The 24834-nt window shown below is 38.6% G+C and overlaps 1 pseudogene; it reads right to left on the bottom strand.

Annotated features, from left to right (window-relative positions):
- Positions 1–836: 836 nt before the first annotated feature.
- On the bottom strand, positions 837–3170 carry LOC127103919 (rRNA (cytosine-C(5))-methyltransferase NOP2C-like; annotated as a pseudogene).
- Positions 3171–24834: the final 21664 nt, after the last annotated feature.

Below are 24834 nucleotides of genomic sequence, written 5' to 3'. Positions count from 1 at the left end.
TTTACTTGTTGCAAGGTAGGGATATCGATTCCAATGAGTAATATGTCTTAGAAAGCGCTTTTGGCCAAAAGCGCTTTATAAGACCCTCTTATTTTAAATTTTTTAGGTATACCTTAGACAGCGCTTTTGAAAAGCGCTGTCTAAGCCCCACCCCCTTAGACAGCGCTTTGGCCAAAAGCCCTTTCTAAGACCCTCCTACTTTAATTTTTTTAGGTATACCTTAGACAGCGCTTTTCAAAAAGCGTTGTCTAAGCCCCCCCCTTAGACAGCGCTTTTGCCTAAAGCGCTTTCTAATCCCCCCCTTAGACAACGCTTTTTACAAAAGCGCTGTCTAAGGTATACGAAAATTTTTGAAGCTTTTGTTTTAAACCACATTTTTTCCAGGTTTATAAACCAGAATTTCTACCTGTTTTCAACCAGATTTTGACAGACAATTATCACATTTTATATATGCCATTTTGGCCTTTTTTCTACCAATTTTTGGCTAACAAATATATATATATACCAATTCAAACCAATTTTGCCTTAAATGTATCAAAATATATACAAATTTATGTACACATTTACAAGTCATAACATATACTACAAATGTACACATTAATTACACAAATTTATGAACAAACATTGAGCTTTATCATGAATTGACACCACTCCTCTTTGATTTCGTCCACTTGATCCTTTGTATAAAATGCACACTTGAATTCATCAAAGTACTACATAATAATATAACATATTTTGAATTAATTCCAACTATTTAATTATATGAGATATGTGTAAATATAAAAATAACTCATAAGTTAGAAATACATACATCGGTGGGAATCTTTAATCGGCCCAAAGCAAGAGTATCTCGCATAAACCTCAACATGAAATACCCGCAATCTATTTGATTACGTTGTTGAGGACACTACACCTGCAAGTGCTATAGACGAGTGATCCTCCAACTTTTAGTAGTCTGAAACCGTTGGCGAGAAGATTCAGCTGTAGTGAGATACAAAAGGTATGTGTGTGAGTTAAAAACAAAATGATATTTAAGACTAAAGGTATGCATGTAAATTATAGATCAAGAGAATAACAAGTCTTTGCCTGAAGAGCATGTAAATTATCCGTCCTCTCAGCATCCAGCACACGACGTTGAAGAGTTACCCAGCCCCAATGTTCAAACTTTTGAATATGTTTAACTGAACCATCATGAGTACATTCTGCATCCACAAGGACCTGAATCAAATCCCAACAAATGATAACTTTTTAAGGGTAAATGACAATGAAGAACTGTGCAAAATGAATTTAAAGTAATATAGTAGTTACTTTTTCATAGCCATAGCCTGCAATCTCATTTTCAGCTACAGTCTTATATAATTCTCCTTTAGTAAGACCAATAACTCCAGAATGCTGTCCATAATATATGAGTTCAGGAGGGTGAGACTTAGACACCACTTGTGGAGTGGCACACTTCTTTTCTTTTTTCCTTTCTTTCCATGGTCTTCTAGATGTCCACTCCTTGAACACGTCCATTCTTTCTTCCGATCTAGACTCGTCTGTTTAATACTTGATAGAATGAAAACATTTCAAAATTGGGTAATAATGATTAATGAATAAGCATGATATTAAAATTTCAATATTACATTCCAAGATTAAACATCACTAACATGATTCAGAATCAGAACGAAACCCCTCAGGAATAACTGAAAATGTTGTTCCATCAGCAACAAAAAGCCGGCATCTATCACCCAGTTTATACTTCTGCAGCATTGTTCTACACGCTGCCAACCGATGCCTTGCAGCATCAACTCCAGTTACAGAGCCCGAATCACCAAGAAGGTCTAATATCATACAAAGTTTAGCACCTAAACATTACATTTGAAAGAAAACCATTATAATCATGTGATTTGTTTAGCAAACTGAAATAATTATATAGAAAGCTGCTCTTTGAACTAAAAGCATCCCTGAAAAATGTTCTTATTTAGAATAAAAAGTTTTCTATATGTTTTCCCTGAAATAAATCAAGTCTTAATCTCAAAAACAATTTTTATAACATCATTATAAACAATAACAGGACAGACTATGAAGCATGTATACTTCAAATATGTCAAAGTATCAGTGTCCAACATGTATCCAAAACTAATGTGTTTGATACTTTCCCGATACGTACCCAAAAAGTATCCAATAATTTTATTAATTCACTTTTAAAAAATTCCACCAATACGTCTAAGATACGACATCGATAATTCCTCCCAACAATATACACATGTTGTGTTGATACGATACATCTTTTTCCAATATGTATATCTTGGTTACATCATATTAACTACAAACACAAAATTGTGTTTTTTATGTCACATTCATAGTAGAAAGAATAATGTTTATATAGGCGAGGTAGCTATAAGTATGTTTGGAACCGTATCCAATAGGACTTTGAACACGCAGCCATTGTGAAAGTACTACTTGAAGCGTCATGTTAACAACATGTTTATTTATGTACTTATAAAGAATTAACAATGTGAACGTCTCTTCACAGACTTGTTAACCTATCTTGGCCATATCGAATCTTAATTTCTTAAAATTACTAGAATTCATGTATTTGAATCATACTATCATCTGCGTGCTATGTATCCAAGCTTCTTAGAGGACAAATACTATAAACATGATTAAGCAAAGAAATATCTACCAGGTGCGGCACATAGGTCCAACACATGATCCCCCGGTGATATGCCTAAAGCCATAACAGCAGCTCCAGAAGATGCATCAATACCATATATCTGATACAAAACAATCAACCATAATCAATAACATAAAAAAATCCAAAATATCAAAGCAAAAAATAACGGAAATATAAAAAGAATTCAAATTCCAATGCAAAGAAACTCACTAACCTTTCCTTCTCGGTATGCATTAGTGGGCACTTTCCATTAACCCGGAAGAAAAACAATACTGACAAAGTTCTGCTTTTTTGCTACGAAATTATAACATTATTTTTCAAGTTCTGCTTACGTAATTGTGGACCAAGTTAATAGGTATGAAAGTGTCTTTTTGACAAAGTCCTACGAAATTATAACATATCTATATGAGAACTAGCACCATAGGATATTTCTTACTTAGTTCTTTTGAGCTTTCTAATAGAATAATATACTAGAGTTGAAGTTGAATATGTCTTCCAATACAACAGGCATAACGGTTACCAAATACATACTAAGAACATTCATCCATATAAGATTAACACATTGCATCAAAAGGAATTTAGCTAGTTGAAAAGCAAATTATCATTCCCTACAGACTAGTGACCAACCATCAAGTAAATAGTGAATTGGATTATAGGATCATATACCTTAAGTTGCTTCCTTATGACATAAGCATTCTCCTCCTCAGCATCATTGTTGTACCGTAATTTCTTTGTGAAGAAATGAAAAGTTGCAGTGTTGCTCTTGGGGACATGCACTGCCATGTACTCAAAATTAAACTCTTCCGACTAACACAATAAAAATACACATAATTAGAATAGAATAGTAAACCCAAGAACATGTGATCAATAAATAGAATCTAAAAAATGCACTACCATGTACTTAGTACCAAAGACCTCTTATGGGTATCAACCACGCTGAGGGAAGTGATAGTAGCATGACACTTACACAATAAAACTAGAGCAGTCCCAAATTTATTTATTCCTATAAGACCAAGGGCAAGCATTCAACCGTTATTGACATTAAAAATCAAAATTTAATTATACACAATATTTGAAACACATTATTTTAAAAACAAATAAGCCATCATGACTCTAACGAACTCCTCATAGTTGATCTGACCATCACCGTCAACATCAACTTCGCGAATCATCTCGTCAACCTCTTCATATTTCAGCTTTTAGCTGAGATTTGTCATAACATGACAGAGCTCAGCTGCAGTGATGAAACCATTTTGATCCTTGTCGAACACACAGATTAGTATCATGTCATAAGAAATACCAAAAGCTTCTCATCTTGGCATTCTATATAATGAAAACCTCTAACCACCCAAATTTAAAACCAATTTAACACTCATTTTATGTTTCATCCCCTGCATTCAAAACGAAAATATCATGGAAAGAATAGGGAAAGTAGTACCAATTAGCAAGGTAGAGCAAAATTTAAAATAGAAGAAGAAAAATTTATTAAATAAGAAACTAGAGTAGAAATAACCATTTTTTGTTAGGAATAACATTACCGAATGGAAAAAAATAACTTACTAGTAATGAAAGGTTCAAAAATTCTTTGAGGTTTGAGAAATTTTGAACAAACAAAGTCTTTAATAGTTAGGGTTTAAGACCTGCGAAAAAGAAAGGGTTAGATTCATACAGAGAGAACAAATAAAGTTGAAGGAGAGTTTTTACAAGTTGAAGGAAGCTCGTCCGGGGAAGGAGAGCTCGTAATAGAAGGAAGCATGTTTATGAAGCGAGCCTGCACGGATCCAATCAGTAGTGAAAAACCACACAGGATAAGAATCATACATATAATGGGGGAAAGGGTTAGGGTTTAGGGGAAGAATCTTTCACACAGGATAAACAAGCTCTGATTGAGGGTTGGAAGAAGGGGGAGTGGATTTGGGAGAAAGAGAAGCAAGCTCTGATTGAGGGTTTGGGAGAAGAATGTAGGATTTTTAGGATTTGGGAGGGAATAACTTTTTTTTCGTGACATGGAGGGAATAAAGACTTTAGACAGCGCTTTTGGTTTTAATTTTTTTTTTAATTTAAAGACTTTAGACAGCGCTTTATCAAAAGCGCTGACTAAGGTCTATATTTAAAAGCGCTTTCTAAAAGCGCTGTCTAAGGGGGGTCTTAGACAGCGCTTTTAGAAAGCGCTGTCTAAGACCCCCCCTTAGACAGCGCTTTCATTATTTTTTTGGAACATTTTCCGTGTTTTATTTTAATTTTAACCTTAGACAGCGCTTTCTTTTAAAAGCGCTGTCTAAGATGCGCTGTTAAAAGTCATTTTTGGCGTAGTGAATACTCATGATGCAGAAGTAGATAAATTAATAACAAAAATACCTGAAGTTGAAGTCTCTACTCCATTCTTCTTATATTCCAAGTACTTTGGGCAGTTCCTCTTCCAGTGTCCGGTCTTACCGCAATGGAAGCAGGTGCCTTCTTTTGCTATGCCTCCACTAGGCTTCAAAACAATAGTGGGTCTGGGATTTGCAACTTCCTTGCCCTTCCCCTTATCACTCTGCTTAGTGGGCCTTTTGTTCTGTCTCTTTCCATTTCCGATCATCAGAATGGACTTCCCTTTTGACTTCAGATTCTGCTCGGCAGTTCTTAACATGGCGAGCAGTTAAGGAAGAGATTTGTCCATATCAATCATATTGAAATTTAGGACAAATTGACTGAAACTATCTGGCAACGATTGCAAGATCAAATCAGTTGCAAGTTCCTTTTCGAGGGGAAAACCCAATCTCTCAAGGTTCTCCACATACCCAATCATCTTGAGTACATGGGGACCTACAGGGGCTCCCTCAGCTAACTTGCTTTGAAAAAGGGCTTTTGAAACTTCAAACCTCTCATGCCTTGCTTGTTCTTGATAGAGCAACTTCAGGTGTTCGATCATATCGAATGCTGACATGTTCTCATGTTGCTTTTGCAATTCTGAGTTCATGGTAGCCAGCATGAGACAAGCAGTTTCATTGGCATCATCGACATGCTTCTTATAAGCATCTCTTTCTGCCTTAGGTGCAGAACTAGGAGGTTCCTCTTCAGGAACAGGTGTCTCCAAGACATACAGCTTTTTATCATGTTTGAGGAAAATCCTCAGGTTTCGGTGCTAATCCAGAAAATTTGTCCCAGACAATTTTTCCTTATCAAGGATTGATCGCAGGATGTTGTTAGAGGTGTTTGCTGTCATGGTAATCTACATAAGGATTAATGAAAATATAAGTATCATTGACATATTCAATTAGGCCTTTAATTAAATATGCTCCCACTATTTTACTCAAAACAAATGACCCTTATCATCTAATTCGGAAAATCCCGTTGGAAGATTTTCTAGTGGGTCGAGATCCATATTTCACTTCGTTCTAAGTCCGCGTAGGCGGATTAAACAAAACGAGGTTATTTAGGTAGGAACTCCTTCCAATTGTATCTCATACAACTCTCGAAAATTTCAATTGGGTGAATAACTCCTTATTCCAATCCATCATATGGATTATTCCCAACTCTTGCTTCTAAACATATATAAGAAAATTATAATCAAGTTTGACTCATCGTTTTAGCAGTTGGATATTACAATTATCCCATCACAGCTTAACTAATACAAAACATGCACCTCGTGTAGGCGAAACCTACATTATTCGATACCAGTCTTGATGAGTGCTAAAACTTGGAAAGCAAACATATATAATATTCTCATAATTTGTTTAGTTAAGTTTGACCCATTGTTTTAACAGTTGGATATTACAATTATCCCATCGCACCTTACTAATATATAGATGATGCACCTCGCATAGGCGAAACCTACATTATCCATTACTAGTCTTGATGAGTGTTAAAACTTGGAAAGCATAAACTTAATATTTAATTTGAGGGAATTGCAATTTTTCTGATCTCACCGGCTTGTTTATCATATAAACCGTTTCTCACATGCATCAACATACATTCACATGCATCAACATGCATACAAACAAAATGAAACAGTTATGGCCCCTAGCGCAATTGTTCTCCCAAGCCAATGAGAGAACCTAAGCTAACCTACAACGATCTAAGCTTCTCCAAGCAAGATCTTCAAGGTTGTCCTCCTTTGGCACTGACTTCTTTGCTTTCTTCATATCATTACATTACATGAAAGAAACTCGTTTTACATACGAGGGACTGAGATGAGAAAAGAAGTTACATTTGGGAGATTAAGAGAGAGGCACGACACGTAGGTCGTATTTTAAAAACCCAAAACAAAACAAAGGAAAACTAATGCCATAACCGATCACCACAAGACAATAATAAACACTTTATTATTATTATTATTAATTCCTTTAATTAATTAAAATCAAATTAAATTTCGACGACCGATCATCACATTTTAATGAACAATTCATTTAAAATCGATGTCGCTTTTCGTATCAACACTTGACACTTTTAAAGCACTGAGTTAGCCGAATGGGTGAAAATTTCCTTGCGTTAACCGGTTAACACTGTTTGAAAATGTCTTGGAAAACTATTTTCCGCCTTGCGTTAACCGGTTAACCAAATGCGTTAACCGGTTAACACTGTTTGAAAACTTAAATTTTTTATTTCGCATTCCGTTAACCGGTTAACCATACGCGTTAACCGGTTAACACTGTTCCAAAAAAGTGTTTAGGAAGCACAACTCTTGTGCGTTCAAACCCCAATCGCATAACTCTCTGACAACACAACCCTTGTGCCGTCACTAACCCTGATGCACCAATTTCAGACCGTCAAACACATATCGATTGTTAATTCAGTATGATTGATCAACACGTCATTGCTTCACCATACTAATGTCGGATCAAGAAGCAAACGACCATTGATCGCTCAAAGGAAAACAATCATCAAGGGTTTGAATGAACGAAACGAGAACACTATATCATATATAATGTATTTTGCATCAGGATTACATATATCACATATATGTAACTTGATCGATCTCAATTTAACCTTTGATTCATTCTGTCTTTAATCATATTATTATAGAACAAAAACAAATATCAGATTCATGGTTTCGTGAGTGGCTCTGATACCACTGTAGGAGAATAGCCATCCAAGGCGCAGCGGAATTTAAAAATTTCTCCATTTAGTGATCCTTACGAATGGGCATGATCAGTGATAGAATCGTTACCTCTTGTGGCGATTCAAACCTTTGGTGCAGATCTCTGATAATGATCAAAACCTTTGATACAGATCCATGGGGCGATCACGAACGTTGAACGATGACAACGTCTCTACTCAGTCCACACGAACGGATTCCTTCAATCGCAGTGCTAACTGTTATGAATGAAGGCTTTGAGTGAGAGAGAGATACGAAATTCCAACTCTTTAGTTGTGTTGTATTCCCATACAAAGCTTCTGCACAAGAGCTCTATTTATAGAACCACTTGCGTGGGCTTCAAGCCAAAAAGCCCACTTAAGTGCATTTTGGCCTATATCTCATAATATGCCAAAATCACTTAAGTACTTGGTACCTTACCATATTTCGTATTCTACTTAAGTACACCGTACCTTACGATGTTCCTTAATTATTCTATCTCTCATCAATCTGTCCTTTGTGTGTGACCCTATAGGTTTTCGCGGCGTTGGCAATTATATTAAATCACGCATTTAACATAATAAACAGTGAGCGGTATCTAGCAACACATCACTGCTACCCAAGTCACGAAAATGTCATGTGATATGACAAAACCTCCTGTGATATAATTATGTGTATAATTACCCCTTTTCCCTTATGTCTATATTGAACACAAGGTATAGACCGTGTCGCCCTTGTCCAGTTCAATATTGGGCCCATAGACATTTATCCTATTACGCAGGATTGGCAAATTCCATCTAGGACACTCATGTCCCTCAGCATGCTTCGTGGAGTACTCATCAACTGTCTTTATGGTCATCCAGTTACGGATAACGTTGGATCAGTAATAAAGCACTCAACTCTACATCTAGGATCCATAGTGGTTTCAGGTCGAAGAGTGGTATACACTATTATCACCATGAGAATAACTTATGACACTTTGCATAACTTTCTATATAGTATTCTCATAGCGGGTCAATCTGGTATAAATATTACTCCTAATATTCATACCTATGTTTAAGACTTGATAACTCTTTATCCATGATCCATGAGAGGTGATCATCAGTCTACAAACATAATAGTCTTAATGCTTTAATGTTATCCCAATTCACATTAAAGCTCGACTACGGATACTTTAAGAACAGTGTCCTTATGTTTAATGTGTTCTCATGATTAAGTCACACTTAATACATTAAACGGACTATCTATTCCAGGGACTTTATTAATCAAGCATAATAAAGAAAATGCCTTTTATTATTAATAAATAATTCGATACAAGTACCAAAAGTATTGGCCTCTAGGGCTTACACCAACATTATGGCCACATGAGCTTAATGTGCATTTTTGCAAATTGCTTCATATCTCATTAATCATGATTAGTGGATGGAAAAGATGATTAGCATTGTCATTAGCAAGGGATATAAATAGGTAAACCTTAGTCATAACTGCCAAAACCAACTTTTCAGATCTAAAAATTCAAGAACTCTCTCAAAATTCTCTCTCTTCGATTTGCATTTTTCTCCACACAAACCTCAAAGATTATTACATATTCTTGATCCTCATGCTTCAGTGAGCAACAATCATCCACTGTTTGGAGCAATTCAGCCAGAATTCGAGCAGACCAAGAGCATTCTCATGGCAATGGAATTTGGAAATTGAAGCATATTCAAGAGGTTTCAACCGTTTCTTTTTGCACAAAGCTTCAAAGGAAGTTCAAGGAGGTTGATCTGGAGTAGTAGAGCTTGAGAGAACTCGTGCACAGAAAGCTTCAAGTTCAAGGTGACTCAATTTTCGATCTCTCCTTTTGCTGTGTTTTGGTTATAGAACTGTAGAGATTGATGAGTAGATCACGAATATATGATTAGATTTGAGTTTGAGTGAGAATTGAGGATGTAACTGTGACTGGAAGTTTGGATCTACAAACTTTCTCCCTTCGATTTGCAAAACCTAGAGGGGATTAGGATAAACTAATGTGAGATTTGGAACCTACGTGAGAAGACGATTAGAATGATGTAGGTCTCGTGAAATTATGGAAAAATTATGGTGGCGCCGCCGTGGGAGCCACCGCGTGTCTCGTCGGAGAAGACGATCGGAGCGGAGCTCCGGCGTCTGTATTTTGCTAGGGTTTGGCTGAGTTGGATGCCATGTGGAGCGAGGCGTGGCAGTTTCATTAGATAGGAGTGCTTTGACTGAAGCCACGCAAGCATGGACCGTTGAGTGGGATGCTGAGTCGTTTAATGAAACGATGCGTTTCATGGATTTGAATGTGGACCGTAGATCTTAAGAGCGTGCCAGATCTGATGGTTGTGGTTTTTTCTGAGTTTATTCAAATAATTTCGTTTCCCTCCATTTTCATTTTATATTCAATTGTTTTGGTCATTTTGTAAAATTCATAACAAATACAAAAATAGTCCAAATGAGTCCCAATTTTTTTTCACAGTTTTGTATTGATGTCTACTTTTTTATGGTGTTGATTTCAAGAATTGTTGATGTCTGGTTTTTTATGTGGAAATTTTTGAATCAAGGTTGTGCCTATTTGACCTAGTGCATTCAATGCATTATGAAATCCTCGTTTTTGAGCCTTTTGATCCACTCTTTTGCATACATGACAATCATACATGACATGAATTATTGGTCACTAGTTTGGATTTTTTCTCACATGTTATCATCACTTTTGACATAGAGAAAAATGTGATAATTTGTGTCACATTTTTGACATTGAATTGATGCATTTTTGTTCACATAGCATTTGCATCATTCTAGATTTGATTTTTTGCATATTGAACATTCATGGTATAAGAAACTTGTACAAAAAATCCCAAAGTCATTGCATGCATTTCTAATTTGATATGAATTTTCTAAATTGGAAGTTCATTTTTGTGCATATTTTTGGCCATTGCATTACATAGGCCAGTTGAGGCACTTGGTCATGGATTTGATGTTGGTCCTTTTGAGGACATTTGGGTGAGTGTTTGAAGGTGTAATGTGCAAAAGTATGGGTCCTGGATTGGTCATTTGGTTGGGTTTTGAATTTGGCCTTTGTTTATGCTTTGTTGTGTTTATTGGATGTACATAAACTAACTTTGTCTGATGTTTCGGGTTTGGATACTCATCATTGATGATTGGGTTTGTTCTCACCTTATGAGATGCATTGAGTTCTAACCTATGTTTGTTTTGTAGGTTTAATTGATGTGGTGAGCTCATGAGCTCATTTGAGTGCTAAGGCACTTATGCATTGAATTGTGTAACTGTTATAGGGTTTCACTGCTTGTTTTCTGGTTGTATAACTGAAGTACTAACTGTTTAGTCTTTGTACAGGTACCTTAGTTACTTGCTTGCTTTAGCTCTTGCTTGAGCATTGGATTGTGGTTGACACACCACTCAGGTAGTTAGCTTCTTACTTCATGTAGTCTGAAGTCCTGTCACCTTTTTGGCAGGCATTTTGCTGGCAAGTCCTCCTTCAGAGGCTCTGTTTGTGTTTGTTTACAATTGTGCCCAAAGACCTCCAAGGAGAGGCATGTGTTATTTGATAAGACCTCCAAGAGAAGAGGAAATTGGTGGATAAAAGGGATTAGTAGCCAATCCCCCGTTATTCAGTGTGTCGTTCTTTATGCTCGCACTACGTGCTGATGCTTCTGAACATGTGCCCCAGATCTTTGTACAGTGTCTGTCAAGTGGAAAAGGATCCCACTCTCTGGATCCCCACGCTTTCTGTGTCATGAGCTCACCCTGGCTAGGGTTAAGAGCTATGAGGTCTCATCCTCATTACCATTTTGATCTGCTCACCCTGACTCACCATTTTTATATGAGTCTCTATTTGTTCACCCTTTGGTTGTCTTCTTTTTATATTTCTTTGGTGTGAGTACCCGTTTGTTCAGCGTGCGTGTGCGTTGTATGTTCATACCTTGGGGGACTTCTTCTGTTACTCATTCGGGGTTCATCTTTGGGGTTCATTTTATGACGATTGTTATTCATATTGGGGTTCATATGCGGGGTTCATTTATGACGGTTGTCATTCACTTGGGATTCATCTTTGGGGTTCATTTAGGGTTCATCTTTGGGGTTCATTTGTGATGATTGTTATTCAATTGAGGTTCATATTCGGGGTTCATTTGCGATGATTGTTATTACTCGGGGTTCATATTGGGGTTTACCTTTTGGGGTTCATTTGTGGTGATTGGTTATACATATTGGGGGTTTATTCTGGATATTTGGTTACCTTTTTCTTTGGTGTATGCTGGTTAGCGTTTGTTGTTGTTAGGAGTCGGATCTAAGTCCATGTATTGGCATTCTGTTTCCTTTTGTGGGTTATTGTTGGGAGTCGGATGTAAGTCCATGTATTGGCATCCTGTTTCATTTTATTTGGTTATTGTTAGGAGTCGGATATAAGTCCATGTATTGGCATTCTGTTTCCTGTTGTTTGTTATTGTTAGGAGTCGGGTGTAAGTTCATGTATTGGCATTCTGTTTCCTTTTGGATGTTTCTTTTGACGTCTCAGCGTCCCTTTTTGGTGTCTTGTTTCGGCGTGCATTAGCCGAGCTACGAGTGCTCTAATTCTCCTCTGGATAGAGAAGATACATAGGCATAGGACGCGATGTCTTAGCGAGCATGTCTCCCTTTCCCGAACTACATTGACTCTGATGTTTGTTTCTGACAAACTACGTAGGCCCAGGATGCGACATCCTACCGAGTCCACTTCCTCCATTTTCTTTCTCTTCCCCACCTGTTTATTATTCCAGTTTGTGCAGTTTCTTTGAGCACTTTATTAGCAGCAACCCTTTCTTTCCTTTGAGCTATCTTTTGAGCGTGGATCCCGTCGAGTACGGCGGACGTGAGGGGTGCTAACACCTTCCCCTTGCGTAATCGACTCCCGTACCTTGTAATCTCTGGTCGTAAGACCGTTCCTTTCCCTTTCTTAGGTTAGTCCTGTGCTCCCTTTCCGTCATAGGATGAATAACGTCGGTGGCGGATCTGTATATTTTCCGCCGGTTGTTTTTCGCGTTGCGACAGGTATATGATCCAATTGTTTTGATCTATATCTCATCATATAATGTGAATTGCTTGTGTTCAAATGGTTTTCTGAAGTCCTCGTGCAAGAGGCAAGCCAGTGGTGGCTTTGATTTCATGTTTTGAAGATTTTTAGTTTGCTCACCTTGAATTTCAAGCTCAGATTTCTCACTTGATAGAGAACTTGAGGACAATCCAAGGCTACAGGGGTGATGTACATCACCCAGATTCATTTTGGTACCACATTTGCTCATTTTGGTTGAGGTTCAAAAACCTGCAACTGGTGGCCGGAGTTGGTTGGTCCACTGGAGAAGATGGTGGTTTCCACCACCATCCCCACGTGGATGACTCTAGGCCCTTGGATGAGGCTTCAACGTTCTAATCCTGGGCAATGATTCTTTTGACTTATTTTAATTCAGCGTGTGACGCGTTGGACTCATGACCATGATGGAAGCGCGCCTCTGAGCCATTAGATGTGTCCACGTCAATTAATGAAGTGGATCCAGCGCTCCCTGATTTTTCTCTTTTTTTCTAATTTCTGTTTTATTTTCTTTATTTCCCTTTTATTTCAAAAATTCATAACTATTTTATTTGGAATCACAAAAATATGGGACCAATTGCAAAAAAATTCTTGAAAAATCTAGTTTCATAATCTGATTTTTAATTATTTTTTTGATTCCATTTAATATTTTTTGTGAATTATTTTATTTTTAATAGTTTTTAATTCATTTTAAATACTTTTTGATATCCAAAAATTCCAAAAATATTTTCTTAACATATATGGATCATGATAAGTCTATAAAAAATATTCTCATCAATTTCTTAATTGATTTGAGATTTATTTGAGATTTTAATTCATTTGTGTTATATTTTATTATTTTTAATTGATTTAAAATAGTTTCTGTTTTAAAAAAATGTTGAGAAAATTTGTCAAACCTTGTTTGACCATGTTAGACCTATGATGATTCCATTGGACTTGTTGAAGTTGATTTGAATTGAATTTGAGGTTTGACCATATTTTGTTCATTTTATTTTATGTTTTATTTTAATCCCAAAAAAATACCAAAAAATATGTTTGACTTTGTTGACCTCTAATCTTCATTTCTCTTCTATTTTACATTGGTTGATGATGATTTCATTCACATTTGATCATTGTGTTTTGATTATGTCTTTTGAATTCTCCTTTATCCATTTCATTTCATCTTCATCTCTTTTCTTCTTCTTTTTCTTTTGGCTAATGAGTTAATGATTTGTGGTTAGTCTTGACACATGAGAGGCTTAACCTTCTTTGATCCAAATCAAACTCAACTTGATCAAAGATCAAGTGAGTTGCTTTGTGTCCAATATAGGTTGCTTCTTGGTCAAGCAAAAAACCTAAAATCCATACAAGGCCTTTCTTCTTTTCTTTTGGCATGGCAAGTTGTAGGAGCTTGGCTTACTAGTCATGATCTCTAACTTGTGTTTATTTTCCTATAGTTTTATTGACCGGCCTCAGATAGGTGTGACTACTACATTAGTCCACTTACAATTGATTAACATAGCGTTAAATTGTCTTATGACACACTAACATTAACCATTAACTACTAAATTTAATTCAAGCATTTAATTCTTGCAATTTTACTTTAATGCAATTTATTTTCTTGCTCATTTATTCATATTGCCTTTTCCTTTTGCTCACTTGAGCTCATATTTTATGTTTATGCCATTTTCCTTTTGCTCATTTGAGCACATTATTGTATATAAATATATTGTTGCTTTGTGATTGTTTTGTCTTTGTTTGTGTGAACCCAATGCAAAAATGAGAAAGGACTTAGATTTAGGACCTTACCTATGCTTAAAGGAGTTCAAGAGAAACTATGCCTCATGCCTTTAGAATGCTAAACTTGTTGAAGAGAAACTAGGCCTCATGCCTTTAGAATGCTAAATCTTAAAGTTGACTTCAAAGGACCTCTAATCTAAACTCATTCTTTGTCCATTTCTCTTATTTGTGTTGTGAACCTTTTGATTGTTTGTTCTTGTGTGATAGGGCATTTTGAGATAGTAAGAAGGACCATTGTCATGAATAGCCAAGTTAAGAGAGACAAGCCAAGTGGAGATCCTAGGAGCTTGAATATAATATTTGATTGATTGCTTGAGTTGTTTGCTAAGTCCAAAGGAAAGGAGCATCTTGAATCATCTTTATGATCTCAAGAAAAGGAACTCCAAGGGTTTTATCTCTTCTCTTATCTTTGAATGTTTAGGACTATCCCTTCTCTTCTTCTCTCCACTCTAACCCAAGCCAAACTTATTTTTGTGCAAACTTTGACATTGTTTTCAAATTAGAAACCTAGGCCTTATGCCTTTGATTTTTCAAACTCTTTTCATTAATACTCATTGTAATTGAATCCTAATTCAACTTTGACCTCATTTTGTGAATACTCTTGTGTGGCCTTTGACCATTAATATACATAATAGCAATAAAAACCCTAAAAAACTTTTGAGTGGACTGTTGTCTTGATCTTGGACAAATGGACTTAGAATCTAGGCAACCTTCCTATGCTAAAGGACTTGGCCAATTCCAACTTATTGAGAAACCAAGTGCTTGCAATTTGAAACTTCATCTGATACATCATTCAAGATCTCTCTAAGTTCATCTGCAACATGATCATTGTGAAGCTGTTATTTTGAATCTGTGACTTGTGGAATTCATCTGTTACATGGGCTATTTTGGAGAAGATCATGGAATGGATAAGCTTGGATGTGGCCATCTTTATTTGACGCCTTGCTCTTCAATATAGTATAATTGTGCATTTGTGTGTTGCTTGATTCTAAAATTCCAAGTGAATTTTGGGTTTCTATTGACATTCTTGTCTATTGGATTGCTACCCACTTGGTCAGATCTTTTCAACTCTAAACTTTTAATTTTTGTATATAGGGTAGTCTCTTCATCTTCTCCCCATCTCTTTAATTTCAAAATCTCTCTCTCCATTTTTCAAAATCTTCTTTGTGTGAACTACTTTTGTTCTAAACTTTGACCAGTTTGCAAAAAGGTAGAAACTTTGGCCTTATGCCATTGTATTTTCAAACTTCTTTTCTTAAATCAAACTTGTAAATAAACTTAACTATACTTGACCTAAACTTTCAAAAAAGTCAAAAAGAACTAACTCATTCAAACCATTTTAGGCCTTTGTGCCTTTCAAACTTAAATTTTGTTAAAAGTAATGCATCCACTTTGAATTTTGTATCACGAACTACGAGGTTTTGATCCCTCATTTTTATGTTGGTACGTAGGCACAAGACCGAAGGTCTTGCCAAACACAAAAATATAATTAATGAATTCTTTTTTCATCCCCCTATTCCATTTGTTTGTAAACATTACTTTATACCAAGTAAATATGCACACAAGAAGGGCTCCCTAGGAGTACCTATGACACTTTGGGTGCTAACACCTTCCCTCTGTGTAACCAACCCCCTTACCTGTAATCTCTGCCATTTTATTAGTTTTGATTTGAAAACTTCTTACTTTTTGGGTTTTTTTCGTATTTTTTCCCTTTTCCTTTGGAAACAATAAAAGCGCGGTGGCGACTCTTGCTATTTGATCTCTAGCTTGTCAATAGCTTGATGATCATGAATTTACGCTACAGAAATTAAGTGGAGACTCTGCTGGGGAGTAGTCTCCAGTGGGTTTAGCCTACTTTTTGTGTGTATATATTTGTATATATTTGTATATATGTGATGTTTGTATATATGTATGTGTGATATAATATGTTTGTTGTGCTTGGTGATCTCAGAGTGGTGAGATAAGTTCTAACCCGAACTTGGGTGCAATTAAGGTAGGAGGATGGTATAGTCATGTTCGACTTGTGTGGAGCAGTCCTTAATAAGTTGGCTTGAGATACATCTGCTCAATGGAGGTTGTCGCATTACGCGAAAAAACCGGCAGGAAAAAAAACAGAGTCGCCACCGTGCGTTATTTATCCCAAAGAGGGAAAGGAAACGCTCGAAGTAAACCTGGAAAAGACATGATCTCGCGACCAGAGATTGATAGGATCGGGAGTCGGTTATGCGAAGGGAAGGTATTAGCACCCCTACACATCCGTCGTACTCGACGGGATCCACGCTCAAGAGAATAGAAGAAAGGTTGCTAAGGAAACTGCTCAAGAACTGCACACACGCTGGAATCAAACACAGACGAAGGACGGAAGAAACGGGACTCGGCAGGATATCGCATCCTGGGCCTACGTAGTCTGTCAGGCACAGACATCAGAGTCGACGTAGTTCGGGGAATAGGGGAAACGTGCTCGCTAGGATGTCGCATCCTATGCATACGTATCTTCTCTGACCAGAGAAGAATCAGAGCACTCGTAGCTCGGCTAACGCACGCCAAACAAAACACAAATAGGAAACCGACTGCCAATCGCTGGACTTATGTCAGACTCCACACAAACAGGCAAACCTGGAAACCGAATGCCAATCATTGGACTTACATCAGACTCCAACAAGCAAACAAGACACACACCCACACAGGAAACCAACTGCCAATTGCTGGACTTATGTCAGACTCCAACACACACAAAGGGTTGAAAAAGAAAAAAGGGCGCCCGGAGAGATCTGCTCATCTCCTGCCTACGTACCTCATCTGGTATGAGGATCAGGGAGACATAGTTCCCCTTAACAGGGAAAGAACATCTAACCTAACCAGAGATAAGGGAGATAACAAGCTACTAGGGAGACTACGACTCGAGCCTAGAAGTTGTCATGCATACGATCCCTATGTTGAGGTCTCTATCCTAACTTGCACAGGAAGCAAGCTAGCCTAAACAACACAACAAAGCAAACACAAGCACAAGAGCAAGCACACACACTATATGCAAACAATTGGCTCATACAAGGCTAGGCTGTAGAAACAAGCCAACTGGAATGGGGTGTTTTTAGCTCTTAACCCTAACATTGAGAGTTAGGGTGAAGCAGATGAAATGGGAAGTGAGGGTAAGACCTCACAACTCTTATCCCTGGCCTGGGAAAGCTTCAATCAAATAGAAAGTGTGGGAGTTCAGAATGAAGGAACTCTTCTCCACATGACTGGCACAACAAGATCTTGGGTTCTTATTCACAATGCATCAACACAAGGTGTGAGCAAAGCGAATGACACAACTGAATAGCAGGGGATGGATTGCACATCCCTTTTATCTGCCAATTGCCTCTTAAGAGGACTTTACCTGCTTGGCACAAAATTAAACATCCACAAACATTGCCTCTTAAGGAGGGCTTCAGACAGGTGCCTGCCAAAGTAACATGACAGATCTTCCAGACTACATGAAGATCAAGGAATTATACCTCAGTGGTATGCCAACCACAAGTAAGCAAAGCAAAGTTCAAATGAACTTAAAGCAACTTAGGTACCTCTTGAAGAGCAGGTTATGGATTCACACGATTCAACGCTTGTAATGGTCCAGTTCTACTTGCTTTGAACTCCAATGAAGTTTGCTACAATAAACAGCACGCGAGAAGGTTTGAAACCAGCTTAATTTGAAATCTCCATTGATGCATCCAAGCTTGAGCATGCACGAAATTGAGCAGAAAAACACCAATGGTACGTCCAGTCTTACTCAGAACCACTCCATGATCAACAATTCAACAAGAGAAATGGTGCTTATGTGGGGAATTTGGAAGTTCTTTGTGAGAGAAATTTGAGAATGGAAATTGGATCTAGATCTGAAACTTCTGTCTTATCCCCAATGCAGTTGCAATTAAGCTTATATACCCCCTCTTAATTAATCTGAGATCAAACTTAAGCCAAAGCTAATGGAGATTAGGGAGTTTTAAGGTGTATGCACCAATTTGCATTTTCACTCCATGCATGAGATGGCCACGTGAACAGTACCCAACTAAGGCCCAAAACCACTTAAAAATAGCCCATGCACACATTAGAATTGGAATTTCATGCATGTGATCAACCAATTTGATTTTGGCAATTTTCCTTCAAAAAACTTCATGAATAAGCAAGTGATCATATGTCCAAATTTCATGCAATGTGATTGTTGATTTGGAAACTTCATGACATGAGAAGAACAATGCAAAAAGAACCACCAAATTTGGAGTTTTGGTTCAAAAGATATGTCCATTTGAAATTTCAAGCACACTTTGCAATGATTTGATCATAACTCCTTAACCATTCATTAGAAATTCATGATCTTGGACATTTCGGAAATGGGAGAGAAATATCTTCAACTTTCATGTTGGACAAAATTTCATCTGAAGCTTCTTTGATGTTGGAAAGTTGAGTTGAAGTTGGTCCAAAAACTTGCCATTTTTGTAAACTTTCAAATTACAGGTCATTTTCCATTTTTGGAAGTTTTTGATTTGGCTTCAAAATCTTCAAGGTAGATGTTTGACATGATGAATAAACCTCTTTTGAACATGAATGAGATGTCTCAAACCATTTCTCCATCTCCTAGCCCTCAGTTGACTTGCAGTTGACTTTTATGGGCCTCAGATGACTTGGTCCTGCACTGTGGACTTTGAGCCTCCAACACTTGGCCAACTTGCATCAAAATGAACCTTGGAGTTGTGTAAGCTCATTGGAACAACCATAGGGTCTTCATCTCATGGAAAAACCCTTGCTCTCTTGCACAGATGGATTTTCCTGATCAGTTTTGACTGATGATATGCAGTGGTCTATGCAATATGAATGTAATGTTAATGACCTAAAAATGAAATGAATGTACAAATGGGAGGTGCTAATTTGAGGTGCTACATCTGCCCGTATTCAATCAACTGGGAACCTGAACAGATGAGAGCAACGACTGTCAGACCTTCAAGGTAAACAGGGATTAAATACCAAAGAACCGTAGAAATTTGCGCTCTGTGGGGGATGATCCAAAGAAAAGCGAGGCCATTTACCGATGGCGGCTGCACAACAAAACCTCAGGAAAGCAAGGCCATTTACCGATGGCGGCTTTACTTGAAACTTGATATTTACTGATATCAACGTCAGCGAGGCCATTTACCGATGGCGGCTGGGAAACAACATCTAAAGGAAGCAGAACCATTTACCGATGGTGGCTTCAACTGGGACTTTGATATTAAAAGGAAGCAAGACCATTTACCGATGATGGCTTCAAAACAACTTGATATTTACCGATATCAACGTTAGCGAGACCATTTACCGATGGCTGCTGGGGAACAGATGTCACAGAAATCAAGGCCATTTACAGATGGCAACTAAGCTGGGCATTTGATATTTACCGATGTCGAAGAAAGCGAGGCCATTTACCGATGGCGGCTTCCAAACAATCGACTTGATATACACTGATATCAAGGAAAGAGGGGCCATTTACCGATGGCGACTTCGACTGGGGAGGAAAAGGATATTTACAACTGGAACCAGATAAGACGTTTACCGACGACTCTACTGGGGAATTTGAAAAGATACATGACCAGACATTTACCGATGACTGGGAAGACTCGACCAGACATCAACGGATGAATGGGAGAAAACTCGACGTTTACCGACATCGAAAGATGATGTTTACCGATACCAACAAAGGATCGACCAGACATTTACCGATGACTGGGGTGAGACTCGATGTTTACCGACATCGAAATATGATGTTTACCGACATCAAAAAAGGACGACCATACATTTACCGAAGATTGGAAAGACTCGACCAGACATCAACGGATGAATGGGAGAAAACTCGATGTTTACCGACATCGAAAGATGATGTTTACCGACACCAACAAAGGATCGACCAGACATTTACCGATGACTGGAAAAAGGATATACAACCAGACGTCAACGGACGAATGGGAAAAAACTCGACGTTTACCGACATCGAAAGATGATGTTCAGAAATGAAACAAGACCAAACATTTACCGATGACTGGGATGAAACTCGATGTTTACCGACATCGAACGATGATGTTTACCGACACCAAAGAAAGAACACACACGGGTGTTGACGCGACACTTACCGGTATCACCAGGATAACATCTTCATTTGTCAAGGCAAGGCCAAACACTTGTCGGGGACCTCGCTGGGGAGAGTCAAACTTTCCTTCCACGGACGGGTGAGGAAATAAACCTCTCTGAGGGTTACCAATTCTGAATGCTGTCAGGAGCAACTGCTGCAAACATGCCGCACAGATGTTGAAAAATGATCCGCCTCTGCTAGGGATACAATCCAATTTGGTTTAGCACATGTATGCACATGTTTCAGTTTTTCATGGCGTAATGCTCCATATTTGATTAGAAATGCTATGCAATTTGAGGATGCAAATGATGATTACTACGTGCAAAATGCAAATGGAGGAGAACTCCTGCTGGGATCCGAGCGAACAAATCTAATTCGACCTTCCAACTCTGTGGGGACAACATAACAATTCTGCTGCAGATACTTGCTGATCTAACACTTTGGGAATGACAGAGAAACCAACTCAACTGGGGAGTCATCTGTTGGGAAAACACCAACCTCTCAATCATGCTGGGGAATAGCACTGCTGCTAGGGAACAGATGATCCCTAACGGGGATGACCTCTACTGAACCCAATCTGCTTGGGGATTCCGCTGGGGAATAAACAAACAATTCCCACCTCCGCTGGGGAAACTATCAACTCAACCCTATTGGGGATTACAGCACTTCAGACCTGGTTGCTGAGGAACAAACTACTCACAGATACCTCCGTTGGGGAAATAACAATCTTCCGGCTCGCGGGGGGACTAACAATCCTCAGACCTGCAGGGGAAAGGGCATCTCCAACCCTGCTGGGGAATTGCAATCAACTTCAAGCCCGACCGCCGAGGCAACACTGATCTTAGCCTCGCTGGGGAGACAAACCCTGAATTTGCCCTGGAGAACCCAACCTCTCACACTACCGGATAGTGCTAAAATTCCTTTGAACAACTGTGGCCTACCTGCTCTAGCCAGCGATCAAAGATACTAATCTGCAAACAGCAAGACACACATGTCCCTAGGGGGTTGTACAGACAAAAACACCCAAGTGTAATTGACATTCAAAATGATTTTCAAATGTTTATCTTTCTGCACATTATTGTCTAGCCTTCATGTTTTTAATATGCAATGTTTATCAAAAGTTCGGACGTTTTCGCAAACAAAACAGTAAAAATAAAAACAAGAGAGCAAATTGACTGAATAACGACTTTTATTGATTGAAAATGGGCCTATAAAGGCAAATACATCAGGAAGCAATTCCTAGGAAGAGGTAATTGCGCCAAAACAGGAAATAAACTATCCTATTGGCAATGTGAACACGGCATCCACTATTTCCCAATTCTGTTATGACTCGTATATCTTCAAATTCCCCACATTCCTGGCTTTCTGAGAAGAACGATTGGACCAGTCGCATCCTTCAAGATGATAGACACTGAATCGCGATAAAGTACAGATAACTCAGACTGTAGTCTTCGCTTTAATCCCTCTTTTGCCTGGATCGCCCTTTCAGGTTTTCAATCCACTGGGATACCCATTTTTGCCTAAGCCGCCCTTGCGGGTTTTCGACTTACCGGGTGTACATATTCTTTTCATTTTTTTATCCCTAACTTTTGCCCGAACCTTTTTCCTTTTTCTTGGTTCGCCGGGATGCCCTTTTTTTCCTGGACTTTTTTATTCTTTTTGTCCAGCGGGTCAATTTATGCGAAGTATTTTTTGACTACATCTGAGTTAACAGGGGACGGAAAATCTTCACCATCCATAGTTGTAAGCATCAAGGCTTCACCGGAGAAAACCTTCTTAACAACATATGGACCTTCATAATTCGGAGTCCATTTGCCCCTGTTATCTGTACCGGGAGGAAGGATCCTCTTCAAAACCAAATCACCTACCTGATAGCTTCGAGGATGCACTTTCTGATCAAAGGCTTTCTTCATCCTTCTCTGATACAGTTGTCCATGGCACACAACTGCTAACCGCTTTTCTTCGATAAGGCTCAACTCGTTAAACCTTGTCCTGACCCACTCAGCTTCGTCTAGCTTGACATCCAATAAGACTCTCAGAGAAGGAATCTCCACTTCAACTGGTAGGACTGCCTCCATACCATACACAAGGGAGTAAGGGGTTGCCCCGGTCGACGTACGTACTGAGGTACGGTACCTATGCAAAGCGAAAAGTAGCATCTCATGCCAATCCTTGTACGTCACGACCATCTTCTGCACAATCTTCTTAATGTTCTTGTTTGTCGCCTCTATAACACCATTCATCTTTGGTCTGTAAGGAGAAGAATTGTGGTGTTCGATCTTGAAATCTCTGCAAAGCTCTTTCATCATCTTGTTATTGAGATTCGAACCATTGTCAGTAATGATTCTCTCAGGAACCCCATAACGACAAATAATTTCCTTCTTAATGAATCGGGCAACCACTTGCTTGGTAACACTGGCATAGGAAGCTGCTTCCACCCACTTGGTGAAGTAATCAATCGCAACCAGGATGAAGCGATGTCCATTAGAAGCAGTAGGCTCAATCTTCCCAATCATATCGATGCCCCACATCGCGAACGGCCAAGGCGAATTCATGACATTCAGAGGGCTTGGTGGTACATGCACCTTATCTGCATAGATCTGACATTTATGGCATTTCCGAGCGTACTTGAAACAATCAGATTCCATAGTCATCCAGTAATAACCGGCTCTCAACAACTTCTTGGCCATTGCATGACCACCAACATTGGTACCGAAAGATCCCTCATGTACTTCCTGCATCAAAATGTCTGCTTCGTGTCTATCCACGCATTTGAGCAGAACCATGTCGAAGTTCCTCTTGTATAACACATCATCCTGATTCAAATAAAAGCTTCCAGCTAGCCTTCTCAGGGTTTTCTTGTCATTCTTTGACGCTCCTTCAGGATACTCCTGACTCTTTAGGAAATTCTTAATGTCAAAGTACCACGGCTTCTCATCCATAACAGACTCGGCTGCAAACACATACGCAGGCCTCTCGAGTCGATTCACAGCAACATGTGGCACATGATTCCACCAATGGACTTTGATCATAGAAGACAAAGTAGCCAAAGCATCAGCCATCTGATTTTCATCTCGGGGTACATGATACAACTTCACTGTCTTAAAGAAAGTCAGGATTCTTCTGGTGTAATCTCGGTAAGGAATCAAATGCGGCTGATGAGTATTCCAATCTCCATTGACTTGGTTAATCACTAGATCGGAATCTCCATAAATGTCCAGAGTTTTGATCCTTAGATCGATGGCTTCTTCTATCCCCATGATACAAGCTTCATACTCAGCCTCATTGTTGGTTACATCAAAAGTCAGTCTGGCAGAAAAAGGTATATGAGCACCTTTTGGATTGATAAGCACTGCCCCAACACCGTTGCCATTCACATTCACAGCCCCATCAAACATCAATGTCCACTTGTCATCAGGATCCGGTCCTTCCTCGACAAGAGGCTCTTCACAATCTTTCATCTTAAGATACATGATATCCTCATTAGGGAATTCAAACATCATTGGCTGATAATCATCAATTGGTTGCTCGGCGAGGTAGTCTGACAGAATACTACCTTTGATGGCCTTCTGAGACGTGTACTGAATATCATACTCAGTCAAAATCATCTGCCAACGAGCAACACGTCCGGTGAGAGCCGGCTTCTCAAAGATGTATTTTACTGGATCCATCTTAGAAATCAATAAGGTTGTATGGTTCAACATATACTGTCTTAGTCGACGAGCAGCCCAGGCTAAAGCACAGCAAGTTTTCTCGAGCTGCGAATATTTTATTTCATAGTCGGTAAACTTTTTGCTAAGGTAGTATATGGCATGCTCTTTTCGACCAGACTCGTCATGCTGTCCCAATACACACCCCATCGAGTTCTCAGTCACTGACAGGTACATTATCAGAGGCCTCCCAGGAACTGGAGGTATAAGGATTGGAGGTTTCTGCAAATACTCTTTTATCTTGTCAAAAGCTTTCTGACAGTCATCATTCCACCTGATTGCTTGATCTTTTCTTAGCAATTTAAAAATCGGTTCACACGTGGCAGTTAGGTGAGATATGAACCGTGCAATGTAGTTCAGTCTCCCTAAAAACCCACGGACTTGCTTTTCCGTCCTTGGTTCAGG

Source organism: Lathyrus oleraceus, chromosome 7, assembly GCF_024323335.1.
Source record: "Lathyrus oleraceus cultivar Zhongwan6 chromosome 7, CAAS_Psat_ZW6_1.0, whole genome shotgun sequence".
Taxonomy (NCBI): Eukaryota; Viridiplantae; Streptophyta; class Magnoliopsida; order Fabales; family Fabaceae; genus Lathyrus; species Lathyrus oleraceus.
The sequence above is the reverse complement of the archived record's forward strand: the minus strand, read 5'-3'. Positions and strand labels throughout refer to the sequence as shown.